General features: G+C 45.0%; 1 non-coding gene across 1 annotated transcript; it reads left to right on the forward strand.

The window, feature by feature from the left end:
* The first annotated feature begins 4,354 nt into the window (after nucleotides 1–4,354).
* Nucleotides 4,355–4,427, forward strand: TRNAK-CUU. Its single transcript has one exon. It is a non-coding gene; the product is annotated as a tRNA-Lys (tRNA).
* Nucleotides 4,428–10,020: the final 5,593 nt, after the last annotated feature.

A 10,020-nucleotide genomic window follows, 5' to 3' on the forward strand; every position in this document is an offset into this window, starting at 1 on the left:
CTTGCCTGGACACTGACCATTCTTGCTTGCCACCTGCCTCTGACCTTAGACTGGCCCTGGATCAATGCCTGTGCCATTGCCACAGAGATTCTCGCCTAAGACCTGCCGGCTCCCGGAACCCAAGAGCTCAACCCAAGGGAAAAGGGGTTGGTATAGGAGAAGCTCCTATTCAGTCTCTCTCCTGCATAGCTCTGCCAGCTGATGGTGATGGCCCAAGGGCCTACCCCATAGGCTAAGCCAACCTCACCACAGCAATAAGGGTTCACATCTTACAGGTATAAATTACCATAAGTTTCTGAGATCCTGACTTATGATATTGGCTGCTGGACAGGGTACAGAGAGTGGAACTGGGAGAGGTATCTGGAGGTGTTTGCCATAAACAATCTGAAATGGTGATGACACCGTGGAGCTGCCTACGTGATTATTATGGCAGAATTCTGCCCATGGGAGAAGACCTGATTGATTTGTTCTGTTTGTCCATTTCCTTGCAGGTAGTGTGCTGATGTAAAATCCAAAGTGATTATGAATTTTTTGCAGAGGCCCCTCCAAAACAGAGCTGTGAATTGAATGCCTTAGTCTGAGAGGATGGGAGATGGGACCGTGAAGACAAAAGATTTGTTGCATAAAGAGATAGGGCAGATGGCAACCCAGAGAGTGGTGTGAAGTGAGCCATCTTCAAAAAAATGATGTACCCTGACCCATATTGTGGTATGACCATTTGAGAGGGGAAGGTCCTTGACAAAGTTGGTGGACAGGTGAGTACAGGGTTCCTTGGGGGTTGGCAACATCTGTAAAAGCCTCCAAGGTTGGGCATGTGAGCTCTTGTGCTTGGTACAGGTAAGGCAGGATTCCACATAGTCTTTCACATCTGTCTTCACCTGTGGCCACCAATAATGGCAAAGGAGGAGTTCAATTTCACTCACCTCTGACACAGAACTGGTCCTTTCATCAATTCTGACACTGCTTTCTGCAGCCATGCGCTCCTGCTCCTCCCTATGGCTTCCTTAGGCGTGTATGCATATGGCGTCTCTTAAAGGGCCTGTGGTGAAAAAAGCTCCACAGTGCCCTTGGATGACATCAGAAGCCTTGACCTAAATAAGCACTCTTTGGACCTTTCTGCCTTGCCTCTGCAATGGGTCTCCCTCTGCCTCATTGTGTGTATTGCTCCTGCATTCCGGTGCCTTGCCTCATCCAGCCTTGCTTCTGCTTGTCTCGACCAATCTTGACTTGTCCAGCCTCATCCCCTTCTCCTTGTCTTATCCAGTGTCTTTGTCCACTCCGTCCTGATCTTCTGGTATGGTCCTCTTGCTTTGGACTTGATCACAATTGCCTGCCGCCTGGACCTGACCATGTTCACCTGCTGCTTGCCCCAACCCTTGGCCTATCTCTGTATCTCCAGCTTGCTGCCTGACCTGACCCCGGTGTACCCTTGGTTCTAGCTCTCTTCACCGTCCTAGGGACCCGCCTAATTCTGCCGGCGGTCAGAACTCAAGGGATCAACATGCTGGGGCAGCGGTTGGTATAGGTGAAGCTCCAGGCTGTCCTGCTACAGGGTGTGTTTGCAGTTGCTGGTGTAGGCCTCGTGGTTTCACCTATAAGGCTGCATCAACTATGCTGCAGCACAAAGGGCGCTCACTTCCACACCAATCGTACAATGTCTCCCCAGGATGCCCTGCCAATTGAGTCATGGGCCCATTTGAGTTTCTTCTTGCGGAGTCATTTGGGAACTACTGTCTTACCAGGCAGAACCAGAATCACCATGGCAGCAATTACCCTTGCCAGATCTATAATGTGACAAGGGGTTTCTAGAATATCTTCAGTTTGAAAGGAGCACAAGAGGGCGTTTTTATTCCGTTGCATGCATAAAGATGTACTTCTGAGTGACTCATTGAGTTCTCTTAGACAATCAGAACTAAAGCTCCATGCATTCAGTGGGATAAAACCAGGCCTGGATCAGAACTAAAGCTCCATGCATGCAACGGAATAAAACCAGGCCTGAATCAGCCTGTTTGGTTGACTTGATGTGAGCTGGCAACTCTACTCACACCAGCCCATAATAAACATTGCCCTCCCTCTCACCACCACCACCATCACATGCACATAGCAGGAAGAAGAAGAATGTGGAGAGTGCAAGGGGGAAAGAGTACATCTCCTGACACACACATCTCCCAATGCACATGCTCACTTTTACCCTTATCTCCCTACAACACACACTCAAGGAAGGAAATAGGGAAATGGGGAGGGGGACCAAGTAGGAGAGGGATATGAGGGAGGGAGGTTGTGTGGAAAATGGGGGGTGGATTTCCCCCAATACATATCCACCCAACAGACATGCCCCCTCCCATTCTCCACCGCACACACCCCGCGCTCACTCTTCTGCCGATACCACTTATACATACCCATTGGCACCCACAGCACATACACATCATTCTCACATCACGCACACACCATTCGCACGTGGATCGGGAGGAGAGTGGTAGGGGGAGAACATGGAGAAAGCAAGGGGGAAAAAGTGCATCCCCCCCACATACACACATACCATCTACACCCCTCCCACCACATACATACCCAAACATATATCCACCTCCCCCCCCCCCCCCCCCCCAACACCACCACCACTACCTGTACCCCCCACCCTCCTACAATCCCTGCAAGGATTCTGACCCACACCCTTTCCCCATGCCTTCCCCACTGAAACCCACCCCCCGCCCCCCATGACACTCAGTCAAGGGGGACAAAAGGAAGGATGTTGTTGAGAGTTCTAGAGCTCTCCCTCCACCCTTCCTATCATTAAAGCCAATCACCCTCACAGAGCCATTCCTTGCATTTTCCACCTAGGCAGGAGCATGGAGTCTAAAGCAGACAGCTTACTAGTGTGTATAATAATAATAATAATAATAATAATAATAAATACTCACTCATGCTCTCATACCCGCTGTGCTGTCTGGAATATAACTGGGATATAAAAGTTCATATCTGTCAAAAGCAATCTTCCTGAAATTAATTGTGAGCTGATGAATTCTTAATGGGTTATTTATGGTAGTCAAAACAGCCTTCTCAAAATTAAACAGGCATACAGAAGAAATGTGAAAAACAAAACCCATATCCTAAGGCAGAGCAAGAGTGAGTTGCTTGATTGATTCAATTTATAAAAATAATAATTGGTCTTTAAACCGCATTTTCTGTCCGAGCAGGGCCCCAGTGTACTTTTCAAATCTAATGTCTCTGAGTTGGAATATCTGGTTACCATGATCTAAAAGCAGAGGAGAGAAGGAGCATGCCTCCACAATCACCGAGAGAAAGCTGAAGCACTGGGTGAAAAGGTAATATATCTACTCTCACACAGGCAGCCAGGATTAGAACTAAACAGTCTCAGGAGCTCACCCAATGTATCCTGATTCCTAGAAAGCACACCAAAATAATCCCTATTCAAGGTGATGTCTCTTACATGCTGTACATTCTGAAGGACTTCAGAGAGCATCAAGGGTAGAATGTGTGCACTTGCCAACCAGAATTCATAGTAGCAAGGTGATATAGTAGATGATATATTCTGGTGTACACTGCTAAAGCTACATCTCAGTTGCCAACCATAGAGCATGACCGCTTGTAGGATATAGCACCTAATCCAAGGCAATTTTTGCTGTTTTCCCATCAAGGTTAGATAAGCCTACACATTTCCATACATATTACAGCACCCAGGCTCAGTGTTGCAGGAAACAAACTGTATTCTGGAAACTCTGTGGACAGAAATTCCATGTGATTATAGAGTCCACCTGACTAGAATTTTGAAATAGGCTGTGAAACGCTAACAGAGATTACATAGGTTAATAATTTTAGCAAAACAATAACAATGGGGGATTACAATTACCCCTAAATTGATTGGGCGAATGTCTCATCAGCATATTTAAGGGAGATAAAATTTTAGATGCCATAAATGACTGCTTCATGGAGCAGCTAGTCCTAGAACGTAGTTCGCAGTGGATTGCAGGACCTGATGCAAGGGGTAACGGTGGTGGAGCTGTTTGACAACAGTGATCATAATGCAATCAGACTTGATATAATAATTGAAGGGAGAATATTCAGTTAAACTAATGCAGTAGCATTCAACTTAAAAAATGGAAACTGATAAAATGAAAAAATAAGTCAGGAAGGGCACTTGCAAGGGTTAGAAATCTAAATGAGACATGGAGATTGTTTAAAAATACCATTTTGGAAGCCCAGGCTATCCGTCTAAATGGCTTAGCCACAATATTAAATGGCTTATCCAGCTAAATTCTAGCCGGACAACTCAGAGGCGTTCCTGAATTTAGCTGGATAAGTCAGAGGCATTTCGCCCGGCTAGCTCAGTTGGATTGCCTGGCTAGCTCAGTCGGTAGAGCATGGGACTCTTAATCCCAGGGTTGTGGTTTTGAGCCCCACGTTGGGCGGTTCGACTTTTCATTTTCTTATGTTCTTATAATTTGTTGCCAGAGAATGTGGTTCGTGCAGTTAGTATAGCTGTATTTAAAAACGGATTGGATAAGTTCTTGGAGGAGAAGTCCATTACCTGCTATTAAGTTCACGTAGAGAATAGCCACTGCCATTAGCAATGGTTACATGGAATAGACTTAGTTTTTGGGTACTTGCCAGGTTCTTATGGCCTGGACTGGCCACTGTTGGAAACAGGATGCTGGGCTTGATGGACCCTTGGTCTGACCCAATATGGCATTTTCTTATGTTCTTATGGGGTGGGAGTAGGCGTTCCAGGGAGGAGTGGAGTTAGCCGGATAGGTTAATTGGCTAACTCCAATAATCAGAGTTAGTTGGTTAACCTATCCGGCTAACTCTGGACATGCCGTAGGGCTGGTCTATACATATCTGGCTAACTTTAACATAGCCAGGTATATTCAGCAGCACTGCCGCTTCGCTGAATATCCCGGTTAAATTAGCCAGATAAGTGCTGGGGGCGGAGTCGGGGTGGGGAGGGGAGGAGTCAGGGCGGCGAGGAGGTGGACTCTGTGGTGTCTTCGCTGGTGGCGATAAGGTTAGTAACATTATTGTGCCAGTAGCATGCCCAATAGCACCACCTTTCACGGTGGTGCTATTGGGTGCGAAAGCCAGCAGTGAAAACACCACAGTTGTGCTAAGGCTGCTGGCTTTCGCAGGCCCGCCCCCCCCCTTCACCCTCCCTGCCCCCCCCCCCGTTTTCACTGGATTCACCATTCTGTGATAGATTGGTGAATCCAGGCCTTAGTTATCAATTTAAAAACCTTAGATTTAAAATACACCAAATAAGTTATTTAAAACCCTTAAATTGAGAGACATACCTACTTTTTAATCAGCTTTTAAAACTTTGGCAATTCAATAAAATCAAGAGACAGACAGAAGTCCGGCAGTGACTTAGGGGAATCCAGTCTTATAGGGATGAGCATTAGGAGAAGAAACAAATAGGAAATGAGACAAAATTGTCTATTTCGTTTTGGAGACATTTTCAAAACAAAACAAGTTAAATTCTGCCGAAATTTCATCAGAATCTTGTTTCATTTTGAAAATCAATTTTAAAAAGTTGCTGGTCAGGCCTAGGCCTAGACCCAAATCTGGGGCCTCACCTAGGAAATTGACTAAGACCCAAAGCAAGGGCCATGTCCTACACCCAAGTGTGATGCTGAGATCTCTGCCTAGGTCCTGGCCCGATGCCAGGGCCTCAGCCAAGACCTGAACAAAGGCCCAGATCTGGGAAATTTCCCAACCTCCCCACCCCCCCCTACTTACCAAATCTGACACTGTATCTTGTCTCAGTCCCAACAACTGGGCCTTGGCATGGACTGAGGCCTGATGCTGGGGCCCGACCCGGAGGCCAGATCCCGATGCCTGGGCCTTGGCCTAGGCCAAGGAATGGGCCCAAGCCCAAAGCCAGGGCCTGGTGTTGACACTGGGTTCCAACACCTGAGCAGCCTGGATCCAGGCATCGGGGACCCAGTCTCGAGACCAGGCCTCAGCATCGGGTCTGGGACTGGGCCCTGGCCTAGGCCAAGGCCCATGCATCCGGACCTACCCTCTGGATCGAGCCTCTCGTCGGGCCTGGATCCGGACCGATGCCTATTCATCGGGACCTGGTCTCTGGACCACGCCCTAACATTGGGCTTGGGTCTAGGTCCCGGCACTGGGACCAGTCATCGAAGCCTGGGCCTGATTAGGGCCTAGGCCAAGGTTGCAGTGACCGATTGTGGCCTCTGCAAGGCTAAGTCTTTGGCCTGGGCCTAGGCCTCGGATACCTCCTGGAGCAGTTAAGTGGGGGTCGGGGAGGATCCTGGCCCCAGCATTTTTTATGATGAGAGGGATATAGATGGTGGGGACGGGAGACCCTGTTTCTTTTTTTTTTCCATTTTTTTTTGGGGGGGGGGGTTAATGTTTATTTTGTTTTTTTAAACTAAATAAATGAAATAAGCATTAAAGAGATCAAAATTCATGGGAACCCCTCCAAAAAACTAAACAAAAATGAAACAAATTTTATTTCTTCCCACACCTAATCTTTTGCGCTGAGTGCCACATGAATGTTTATCCACCTGTTGTAAGAAGTTGTATGTGTGTACCCATTAGAAAGAGCTCCTGGCTGTCAGAGAATGAGTCTGATCTCTGGGGTAAGACAGGCAGACTAGAGCTGAGGTGGACAGAGAAGTATACAGAGGAGACCTTCAGGGACATAGTAGAACCCTCGTGCCGCTTTGGAGAAACAAAGTCACCTGGCAGGAGACCATCAATTTGAAGTGGTAGGAGGTGATCCTATGGCTGGGTCCTGCCCTCCAGTTGATGCTTTATCCTCTCAATCCAAGGATGTTTCTCCAGGGCCATGTGCTCAAGAGGGAAGGAATAGGATGGTTATTATAGTGGGTAATTCAATCATTAGGTATGTAAATAGCTGATTGGCTGATGGATATGAGGATCGCTTGGTAACTTGCCTGCCTGGTGCAAAGATAGTGGATCTCACAAGCCACTTAGATTAGATTTTAAAAGAGTACTGGAAGGAGCCGACTGTCGTGGTACATGTGGGGACCAATGGCATAGGAAGGTGCAAGAGGGAGATTCTGGAGGCTAAATTTAGGCTCCCTGGTAGGAAACTGAAATTCAGAACCTGCAGAAATGCTACCTTTTCCATGTGCAGGACCCCAGAGGCAGGCTGAGCTCCAGAGCCTCAATGTGTTGTGAAAATCATTGAAAAATTGGTGTTGAATCAGCTGACATCTTATCTGAAGGATGATGATATGCTTCTTCCAAGACAAAGTAGGTTTCATAGTGCACATAGTACTGAAACAGTTCTGGTTTCTGTAGCAGAACATATTCTTCGAGAATTAGATAGGGTTCATGCAGTAGTGATGATTCATTTGGATATCTCATCTGCATTCGATTCAGTATCTCCCCCTTTGTTGTTATCCAGGTTGGCAGATATTGGGCTAGGTGGATTGGTAGGAAAATGGTTTACTTCTTATTTGACAGGTCCATTATTTCAGGTCCCAGTAGGAGGAAATAGCACTGAATGGATTAACTTACAACGTGGGTTGTCGCAGGGATCCTGTTTATCCGCTATAACATTTTCTTATTACCATTATGCAAACTGTTAGAAGACATGAATATCAATTTCCACCTGTATGCTGATGATTTGCAATTTGCTATGCTCAGCTAGCACTCATATGCAGGAAACCATTTTACATGTGAATAAGAGTATTCAGGAGATAAGGCTGTGGATGAAGAATAGTGGTTTACTGCTGAATGGGAAGAAAACCAAGATTTTACCAGTTATTTGGATAAAGATACCCTTTTCTTCCATTTCTTGTCAGGATGAGGGGATACTATTTTGGGAATGGAAATGGTTCATGATCTTGTTTGTTTTTTTAGATACAGGATTTTCTTTGCAACCTCAATTGCGTGCTGTGGTAAGAAGAGACTTTTTTAACCTGCGGAAGCTACGTAGATTAAAATTCATCCTAGAACGTGATGATTTTAGGATGGTTATGCAAGCTTTTGTTTTTTAACATGTTTGGACTATTGTAATGCCCTATATATAGGGCTGCCTAAATATTATGTAGAAGCTCTGCAAATATTCATGAATTCTGCTGCTTGTGTAGCCTTGGGCCATTTGGTCTTCTTCTGCCGTCATTTCTATGTTTCTCTGTTCCTTCTTTGCTCACATTACCCAGATATTACAGGAGCTGCATTGGTTCCCTATTGAGTTTCGGATGTGCTATTAGGTATTAACTTTAGTTCATAGAATGATTTATGGTGAGAGTCCAGCTTATTTGAAACAATTGATCAGTGTCGATCATCTGCCTAGGTCTTTGTGCTTTGAATTCCAGCTGTTACTAATGCTTCCAAGCATTAGTGAAATGCTCAGGTGACAAACATTGAAATGGGCATTTTCTTGTACAGTGCCAAGATTGTGGAATGAGCTTCTGCTATATATGCGCTTGATAAATGATTATAAAATATTTAGGAAGATGCTGAAAACTCACCTTTTTAGAGAAGCTTTTATGTGATGTTTTTAATCTGATTTAGTTATATGTATAATCTTATTTAAATTGTATGTATTTATTGTCATAATCCACCTCAAACAATTTGCTTTGTAATGAGTGTGGAATATTAAGATTTGTAAATAAATAAATAAATAAATAAAAAAAAGACGATGGTGCAGGGAAGAGTGTTTTGGATTGTCAGGAACTGGGGAACATTCTGGGGAAGAGACAAGCCTATTCCAATAGGATGGGCTCCATTTTACCCAGAGGGGAATCAGGCTGCCAGAGTTAACATTTAAAAAGGGTACAGAGTAGCTTTTAAATAGACCATGGGGGAAAAGCTGACAGTCACTCAGCAGTGCATGGTTCAGAGGGATATATCATCCAAAAATACTTGCAAAACAGGGAAATTAGAAATTAGGTTATGTTTAAGATTAAAAGAACCATGATGAATGTACCCAGATGTGAATGACTCTAAACTGCCTGTATCATTTGCTTACAAGCATACTTTGAATACAAAGAGAATGAAAGTAGAAATAAAAAATATCTTTAAAATATCCCATGTTCTGGATCAGGCAGACATCCGAGTTTGCCATCCAGGCAGCCTAAAGTTTCTTTCCAATCAGTCCTCAAGACAAAGATTTTTTAAGTTTGAAATAATTTATTGTATAGGTAAATTCTACTTACAATTGTTGCATCTCAAACGTAAGCCCCAAGGCAAAGATCTTTGGTAACTGGAGACAGGATAGCAGGAGGGAGAAGGAGGGAGAAGGAGGTCTCTTGTGTTGTAGGAGTTAGTTATGGTAGAGGTAGGAAGCATGAGGGATATGAGGCTGATTTAGTCTTCAGAAGAAGGCAGTAGTAAGAAAGAAGCTAAAAAACCCAATCGTTTCAGGGAGTTTTACAGAGCGCTGCTGGCTCAGAAGCAAGCATGGGCAAGACTGAGCTGCTAAAGGAAACGCCTCCACAAGCTGGGGGCAAGGGGACAAGGTCCAATGGCAGTGAGCCTAAGAACCATGTGACACAGGGGGAGCATGAAGGGCAGTCTCTGGAGCCTATAAGGCACCTAGGAAGACAAGTTAGATTGAGGGGCATTCAAGCTCTTCCGATAGTGAGAGAAAGTGGAGGGGGGATGGAGCTTCTCTTAAGGGCAAAGGCTCCTCTTAAAGGCAAAGGCTCACAGACTTTTATCATGGGTTACAAAAAGTGTTTCAGTATCAAGAATCCTCAGAAGGGAGGGACTGCACTAAACACAGTTAAACTACAATATGTACAGATACAAACATGTACCCACTGCTGGGGACAGAACAATCCATATGCAAACGCCAGAGGTCTGAACAGTAAGTCTGATGAGTTAGAATGTATGGCACGATATGAGAATATTATACTTAATCACAAAACAAAATCTTCACATAAACTAATGTTCTTTTTTTATCTCTTTTATAAGGCCATCATAATAGGCACTACCAATGAAAACTTAACTTGCAAGAATGATCAACGAAATCCCAGAGATTCCCTGACACGGGTCTGGTGT

Source organism: Rhinatrema bivittatum, chromosome 5, assembly GCF_901001135.1.
Source record: "Rhinatrema bivittatum chromosome 5, aRhiBiv1.1, whole genome shotgun sequence".
In the NCBI taxonomy this organism is placed as follows: domain Eukaryota; kingdom Metazoa; phylum Chordata; class Amphibia; order Gymnophiona; family Rhinatrematidae; genus Rhinatrema; species Rhinatrema bivittatum.